Source organism: Monodelphis domestica, chromosome 1 (assembly GCF_027887165.1).
Source record: "Monodelphis domestica isolate mMonDom1 chromosome 1, mMonDom1.pri, whole genome shotgun sequence".
NCBI lineage: Eukaryota > Metazoa > Chordata > Mammalia > Didelphimorphia > Didelphidae > Monodelphis > Monodelphis domestica.
The window spans coordinates 428,987,002-428,995,490 of NC_077227.1; positions in this window are offsets into that span (position 1 = coordinate 428,987,002).

The following is an 8,489-nucleotide window of genomic DNA, read 5'->3' on the forward strand; positions in this document are numbered from 1 at the left end:
CGATGACAAAATCCTATCAGTTTCCAATGTTGGAGTATTTGACCACACCAAGGATTCTTATAACAAGTACTTTCTCTTCTGGATCTTCAGCGGAACCTGCGGGAGCAGTTACCAGGCTGCATCTCCATGGGAGTTGCTTCCTAGGTCAATATCTGAGGACACCAGGTTGGAAGCATTGATGTTCCAAAGGTTCTACATTTTAGGGTCCTGGATTATCACCATCAAGGTTTGAAGAGAGGTGACAATCAAGGTGGTAGCAGTTTGACTCACCTGGAACATAGGCATTTATGCCTAAAGTCACATAGCCAATAAGTGTCAGAATCTAGACTTGAACTTAGGTTTTCAGTTTCCAAAATAAGTAATCTTTCAGCCGTGGCACACTGACTCTGTGAGAGTTTAATATATTTGACTGTTGAATAGATAATAATTGCTGGCATTTATATAATTCTTTGAAGTGGGTTAAACAATTATTATCACCCGTATTTAAGAGAAGTAGAAAAACTGAGAATCTGAGAAGTAAAATGACTTACAGTCATATAGTTAGTGTAAGAGAGGTGGGTTTGAACCCAGATCTCTAGACTCCAAATCCTGCCCTGCTCTTTCCACTTATTACATTATCTCTCTAGGGGTATGTGTGTGTGTGTGTGTGTGTGTGTGTGTGTGTGTGTGTGTGTATGTGTGTGTGTGTGAATGGATGGAAGGATGAAAACATGAATGGATGCTTGGAATAATGAATAGATAGATGGAAGAATGAATGAATAGATGGATGGATGAGTGGGTGAAGTAGCCCTTTTGCAATTTGAACTTCATGGTTGTCAGCCTACTCCCTGACTGTTTGGTCCAACATCTTCAACAGTGGCATACGTGGGTAAACATTTGGAAATATCAAGGAGGACTTAGAGTGCTGGGGGGATATAGGGCATAAAACCTGATTAGATGAACTACCCAGTCCCTGGTCCTAATAACTTCCATGGACAATCACTTTCCAGAGAGTAGGCATATAGACAAGACATAGTTACTGTGACTCAGATCTGAACAGGAAGGTTTCAAGGCCAACCAACCAACTCATTTAGCTAGACAGATTTTTTCCAAAGACCTGAAAGAAATAGTCAACCTCAAGGCTGGAGGTCTCTTCGATTCCAATCAGGGGTCTGGCTTTGCAGAGCTCCTGGGGCCACATGCTAAGAGCTCGTTTTTCCCCTTTCCCCTGTTGTTTGGTTCAGTAGCTTCCTGCCCCAGCCTGGTATTAGAGAGCTCAGGCAGATAAGATTTCATCTCAATGTAAACCACAGAGCAGTAGGAAAAGTGCAAAGAGGTGACAGGCCAGTGGGATTCCTCATCTCGGTATCCTGGTGGGAAGTAACTTTGGAGGCTCTGTGAATGCTTTGTTGGGTCCCACTCTGTACCTTCTCTCAGCTGCAAAGGGTTAGTGTTATTTTATTCAGTGGGAATTAAACACAGATTTCTTCTCTTGGTTAAAAAAGGGGGGAAAAGGCTGGTTTAGGGCATTAAAAATAACATGTAAGAGCCTGTATTTTGGTTTGGTTTTTGTTAACACTTTGAATTGTCAAGTGTGAGCAATAGGGAGGCTGGCCTGGGAAATAAGAAGCCAAATGAGTAGCCAGTTGGGTTATCAAATGCAAATACGGATTGGTTTGGGGTTGTTGTTGTTTTTTTAATAACAAACAGAATCAGCAGTTTTCCTTTAAGAAAATCAGAAAAGTAAGTTTGTTTAAGAAACAATTGGGGAAAGCAAGTATATGAAATGGAGATACACTGCTTTCCTGGAGAATGCTCCTTTGTGCTTTATTGTGAGTGGAAGAGCTACGTTCAGAATTTTTAAAAAGAGAAAGAATGTCAGCTTCTTGTAACTGTATTTATTGCCCACAGCAATGCCTGGTTCATAGTAGGTGCTTAACAAATGAAGGAAAGGATATATTTGCAATTGACCACATTGAGTGAGAGTTTTAACTTCAGATTTGTTGTTCTGGTTCTGGCCCACCTGGCCCAACAACAGACAAGGGGCTCTCTAGAGCTTCAGCCTTACTTGCTCTCAAAGTGTGCTATGTGAGAGAAAAATCTGTTCTCATTACCCTCCATAACAAGTAGAAAGGGAGCAAACACTTCAGAGATTCCATCTCAGCCGGAGAGCCCACCTGGCCAAATCCAAAACTGGTTTCCTCGGGGAGGGGACAGTGTGGTGTGTGGCATTTAATTTCTCAGAGCCCCAGTTTCCCCAGCTGTAAAATGGAAATCATAATAGCGATAGTTACTGCCTCAAAGGGCTGTTGTGAGGCTCATATGAGATAATGTATGTACAGAGGCAATATTGAGTTGTGTTCCTGCCATGCAGCCCTAGGTTATGAGGGCTCCCAGCCGAATTATTATGAGGTAGGAGAAAAGAGAAATCAGCTGTCTTCCATAATTTAACTGGGTTAGGCTAGCTTCCTGATTCTCTCCAACTGCCCCCAGATTGACTCAGATCCATAGGTCCCTCCAAGAGGGTCCCCATTCACACAGGAACACAAGCAAAGCATAATTCCCAAGGATGTACTGCTAAATCACACAATTAGACAACAAGGAGAGCTGTCCTAACAATTCGAACAAGGATGCCCCTGGATGACACTCTCATGGATGTTCCAGATGTGGACTCCAGCAAGAGAATCATGCAGGCAAGATTAGATGGCCAAGATCAGGGTATGCCAGTCACTGAATCATATAGGGTAGAAGAAGGGTTGAGGTTATGATGCTGAAATGCATTGCATCTATGTATCTGTAACTGCCTTTTCTTCCTCCTGCCTATGTATTTGATTTCTGCATTTTGATAGATCTAAAGGTTTCTAAATTCTCTTCTGTACATCATTGCATAGGGTGGGACAGCGTTGGACCAAATGTTTTCAGACAGTGTCCATGGCTATGCTCTCTACTGGTCAAACACCAAATTGTGGGGGCTGGGGGGGGGAGATCAGGGGTGTGGATGCCAGCTGTGTGCCACCATGTTTCTGGATCTACTCATAATGAGGTTAACTAGTCCCACAGAGTGGAGAATCCATCTCTAAAAAGTTGGCATCCTACAACCCACCCCATGCCATCGATGGAGTCAGTGTTATAACCTCAAGAAATTCAGGCCCTAGCGATGTCTGTCTCTCCTTCTGCTTCTGAATTTCTATGATTCTAAGCAAGAAAAGAAAAGGCAGGGCTGGTCAAAGATGAAGCCAGATTTCATGCATATCCAATATATCTTTTGGTAGAGAATTGAGTATTTGGTTATTGTCTATTTGGGTCACTTCCTCTCATAAGCCTCAGTTTCCTCATCTGCAAAAATGAAGGGACTGAACTCTAATTTCCTTTCCATCCCTAAATCCCAAATCAGTGGCACTTGATATTTCAGAAGAACAGGTTCCTGGCCTAGTTGGGGACGAGGGAGGTGAAGGTGGGAGAGATGGGGAAGGTGGTAGCCCAGTGGTGCCTCAGCCAACCCAGCCAACTTGGCTGACATAAGCCGAGCCATGAGGCGACAGCTGGATGCAGCCAAGTGGATCCATGGCTCACCAAGTACAGGGGAGGAGGAGAATCCATCTGGGGCCAAGAGCTATGCCTGAACTTTGTCCTTCACTCAAGCAAAAGAAAATATTATTTCGCCCTCCAAAGAACCACACATAATAACAGGCGAAATGTCAAGACCAGTGTTGATATAAACCCCAAAGGAAAACAAACATGCACGTAGCTTCTCTGTGGCCTCCCCACCTCACCCTGCCTGGCTAGTTTAAACAGATTTAGTAGAAAGGGGGAGGGGAAGAAATGAAGAGGGAAGAATCTGTCAGCCTCTGGATGGTGGTTATAAATGACAAGGAAGCTCAGCATGGCTGCCTCGTAACAATAGCTATCATTTCTGTCCTATCATTGATAAAGCACCTTCCTCACAATGGTACCCATTTGGCATGGGAAGAAACTGAGGCTCAGAAATATCAAGTAACTTTCTCGAGGGTCACACAGTTAGTAAGTGGTGGAACTAAGACTCAATCGACAGCATATGAATTAATGGAAGAAACACAAGATCTGGAGTCAGAAGACAGGGTTTAAATCCAGGCTCTGTCCTTCTGTGACTGTAAGTCTTTCTGACTTTGGGCAAACCCTTTTCCATCTCTATTCCTCAGTCTCCTATTTTATAAAGTGAGAGGATTTGATTAGATGAGCTCTAAGGTCCCTTCCAATGTGCAAATATATAATCTTTGTGCCCGGGTCTCCTTGCCATCAATGGGCTCTTTCCATAGCCCATTACTGTCTCTTTAAGAATAACTTTGAGCTGGGTGGACCTAGGTTCAGATTTGACCTCAGATATTTCCCAGCTGTGTGATCAGGAACAAGTCACTTAACCTCGTTTGCCTAGCCCTTGCCTTTCTGTCTCAGAGTTGTTACTAGGACCGAAAGTAAGGGTTAAAAAAAGGTCTTTGAACTCTTGCAAATACCTGGAGCCAAACTGAGCATCTATACCGTGGCAGAGGTATGGAGGCAAAGAGCAGGTATAGGACAGGATAGAAGGGTTGAAGTCACCAATCCCACACCTCTTCACCATCTTGCCCAGGAGCTATATGACAGGCTGAGTTTGAACAGAATTGGGATACCTTCTAAGATGCCTCTGAACAGGGAGATTGGGCGATTCTGTGGCTTTGCTCACTGTCTCTGGGGTTTTGGGGGGCAGGAGCAGAGAAGGGTGTGCTCTTATCTTTTAGGCACCTCTCAAATCCAGTCTCAACACATTCATCCACAGTGTGTCATCACCCCCAACCTGGAGCAGCAAGCTAAAGCAAAGACATTAGCCAAATTATCTTTCCACTCCTTGCCTAGCTCTCAGAGCTTCCCTGCTTATTCCCATTGGTCTTAGAGCATTAGGACCGTTGCCCTCAACTCCCATGATAAAGGTAAGTAGGACTGAAATTTAATGGGGGATGGGGGTGAAGAGGCATCGAGATGGCACAGTGGATCGAGTGCCAGGCCTGGAGTCAGGAAAATTCATCTTCCTGAGGTCAAATCTGACCTCAGACACTTACTGGCTGTGTGACCCTGAGCAAGTCACTTAACCCTGTTGACCTCAGTTTTCTCATTTGTAAATATGAGCTAGAGAAGGAAATGGCAAACCACTCCAGTATCTTTGCCAAAAAAATCCAAAATGGAGTCACAAAGAGTTGGACACAACTGAAACATGTGAACAACAATGAATTGGAACATTCTTTTTGGTATCTGATTTTTGGAATACCTGAAAAGCACACTAATTTTGTTGTTAGAGGATCTGTGTTCAAATTCCAGCTCTGCCATTCCTCCTGTTGTTACCTTTGGCTAAGTTCCTTCCCTTCTCTGGGTCTCACTTTCTTCATTTGTAAAATAACAATGACCTCCAAAGATCTTCCAGATCTACAGTCCTAGGAATCCTGTTTCTTCATAGTCAGGTAGGCTCATTGATCCATAGAATGTTAGCTCTAGAAGGAGTCCTAGAATGTAGAATGTTAGAGCTGGAAGGGATCTTAGAACATAAAATGGTAGGCTATAGAACAGAAAGTGTTAGAAAATAAATCTTTTGGATCATCTAATCTAATCCCCTTATTTATCAGAGGAAGAAACTGAAGACCAGAGAAATGACTTGTCCAAGGGCATGGTTGATGAATGGCAGACCTGGGACTTTCTGCATCCAAGTCCAATGCTCTTTCCATGGTTATTTTTCTTCTGAGATGATTGTGCATTATATTTATCTTGCTACATGTTGTATTACCTTTTCCATAGAACACTAGTCCCTTAAAGTCAGGGAATCCCAGAGCACCTAGCATAGTATCCTTCACATAGTAGGTGGTTAATAAATGTTTGTTGACACAAATTGTTGAAACACAAGAATCCTTGGAAAAACCCAAGAAGGTTTTCATTTGTATATCCTCACCCACTATCAGATTACTTTTACATGAATAATAGAGTCCATAAGAAAATTAGCCTTTTAAAGGGTTTAGAGATTAAAGAGAGATCAGGTTGGATACCAGTCAGATTTCAGAGCAGAGAAGATGTGACCCTAGAGCCTGCCTTTCTCCAGTGACTGCTGTTACCTCCTTCCCACTTTCCTATAGCTACCTGAATGGGTGGTGGTCCTCAGTGAAAGAATGAACTGGGATCAATGACCCAGGGCCCTGGGGCTCTGCAGACTCCTAGTGGGACAATGAGCAGATGATTTCAGTGATTTCAGAATGAGATAGAATGGGAGGCAGTATAGTATGGGGAGAGAAGGGGGGAGCTTTTAGTTCTAGGCCCACATTAGTTATTTACTAAATAGGCAATCTTGAGAAGCCATTTCCCATTGTTTGACTACAATTTCCTCATTAGTAAGAGGAAGAACATGCCTTTGTCAAAATAATTCATTATTCAAAAATAAAGCAGTTGTGCTTGTGGTGGCAAAGAATTGGAAACTTGGGGGTTGTCCATCAATTGGGAAATGACTGAATAACTCATGGTATATGAATGGGATGGAATACTATTGTGCTATAAGAGATGATAAAGGGGATATTTTCAGAATAACCTGGAAAGATTTGTATGAACTGATGCAAAGTGAAGTAAGCAAAACAGAACTATCTATACAATAATAACAATATTGTAAAGAGAGGAACTCTGATCAATGCAATGATCCACCACAATTTCAGAGAACTTGTGATGAAATATGCTGCTTACTTTCTGGTACAAAATTGCCAGACTCAGGGTATGTATTGAAATATATTCTTCTTTTTTCCTTTAGACAAGGCCAATTTGGGAATTTGTTTTGCTTTACTATACATATTTGTAATCAGTTTTGTTTTTCTTGCTTTCTCAATGTGGAAGAGTGGGGTGGGGGGAAGAGGTGAGAGGGAGAGAATGCATACTTGAAAATAAAATAGTTACTTACAAATAAATAAAAATTGAAAAACAAGATAAAAACAAGGAACTCAACTAGATCATCTCCAAGTTTCCAGCTTTCACATCCTAAGATTCTATAGTAAATAATCTAGACATAAGACAAAAATTTGAAGATATGAATGAGACTATGAAGAGGGTACCTGTTGTGCAAAACCATAACAGGTTTCTCAATGTGGCAACAACTGTTAGATAGGTAGGTAGACAGAAAGAGAGAGAGAGAGAGAGAGAGAGAGAGAGAGAGAGAGAGAGAGAGAGAGAGAGAGAGAGAGATGAATGGATGGATGTATGGATGGTTGGATAGATAGGTGGATGGATAGGTAGACAGACAGTAGATAGATAATAGATGGATGGGTAGATGGATAGGTAGACAGACAAAAGAGAGAGAGAGAGAGAAAGAGAGAGAGAGAGAGAGAGAGAGAGAGAGAGAGAGAGAGAGAGAGAGAGAGAGAGGGAGATGGATGGATGGATGGATGGATGGATGGATAGGTAGGTAGGTAGGTAGGTAGGTAGGTAGATAAATAATGAGAGAGACAGAAAGCTCCTCTTCCAGGCCAGAGTACTGGATGACTTACAATTTCCCTGCTGTTGAGACCAGAAACAGGGTTTGGGATTTATCCCCCATGAGAGAATGATTTCTTTTGTGTGGTGTAGAGGCAAGTTTACTGAACACAATTCAATAAGTCTGGGTTCCAGACTTGCCATCCATTGTTCAACTTGCTGTAAGTCCTTAGGTAAATCACTGATGCTGTGAGTCTCATTTTCTTCCTCTATAGCATGGTGGTATTGGACTAGTTGTTCTCTAAGATGCCTTCTAGCTCTGAGCTTTGATGACTTTACATTACATGACACAATCTCCATTACACTTAGCTTTAACATTTTATGTTCTATGTCCAAGTGTAACTGCTTATGTTTCTGAGTTCTACTCCATCCCTTCACTCATTCCCTTTAATCCTGCCTTTGGGAAGTGGGCCAACTGGTCTTCCTGTTCCAATAGGGCTCAGCTGGTGAGGGCCATGGGAATGAAGGCAGAGACAGTAAAGTGCTTCTGCTCCTCTGGGGAATGACTTTGTGTGGCATCTGCAAAAGCCCCTCCTTCATGCCCCCATGGCCCTGACCCTTCTTCACTCATCTTCACAGGTCTATCCCTACCCTGGAGGGTAGTATTTAGAGCTCTAACCCCACCCCCCCAGGACTAATTGCCACGGAATGCACACTATGAAAATAAACATGAACTCAAGTAGCCAGCAGTCACTGGAAACCGAAGGGAAGCATTTTCCCAGTCCCAGTGTAGATTCTACACCAGAACAAAAGTTTGCCTGTGAATTCACCCCCCACCCCCTGCTTCCGGAGCCTGGAGAGTTTGGGGAGGATGGGGAGGCTGTCCAATGGATTTTGTGGATGGCCAGAGCTGAGTGTTCTCTCATCTTTCAGGAGGCTGGACAGGACCAGGCTGGCACACACATTTTTTTGCTCCCAGAGGGGAAAGGGACCAGTATACAAATGTCTCTGAACCCTCCATCCATACTTTTCACCTTCTCTGTCCCAGAGATGCTTAGAGAAGT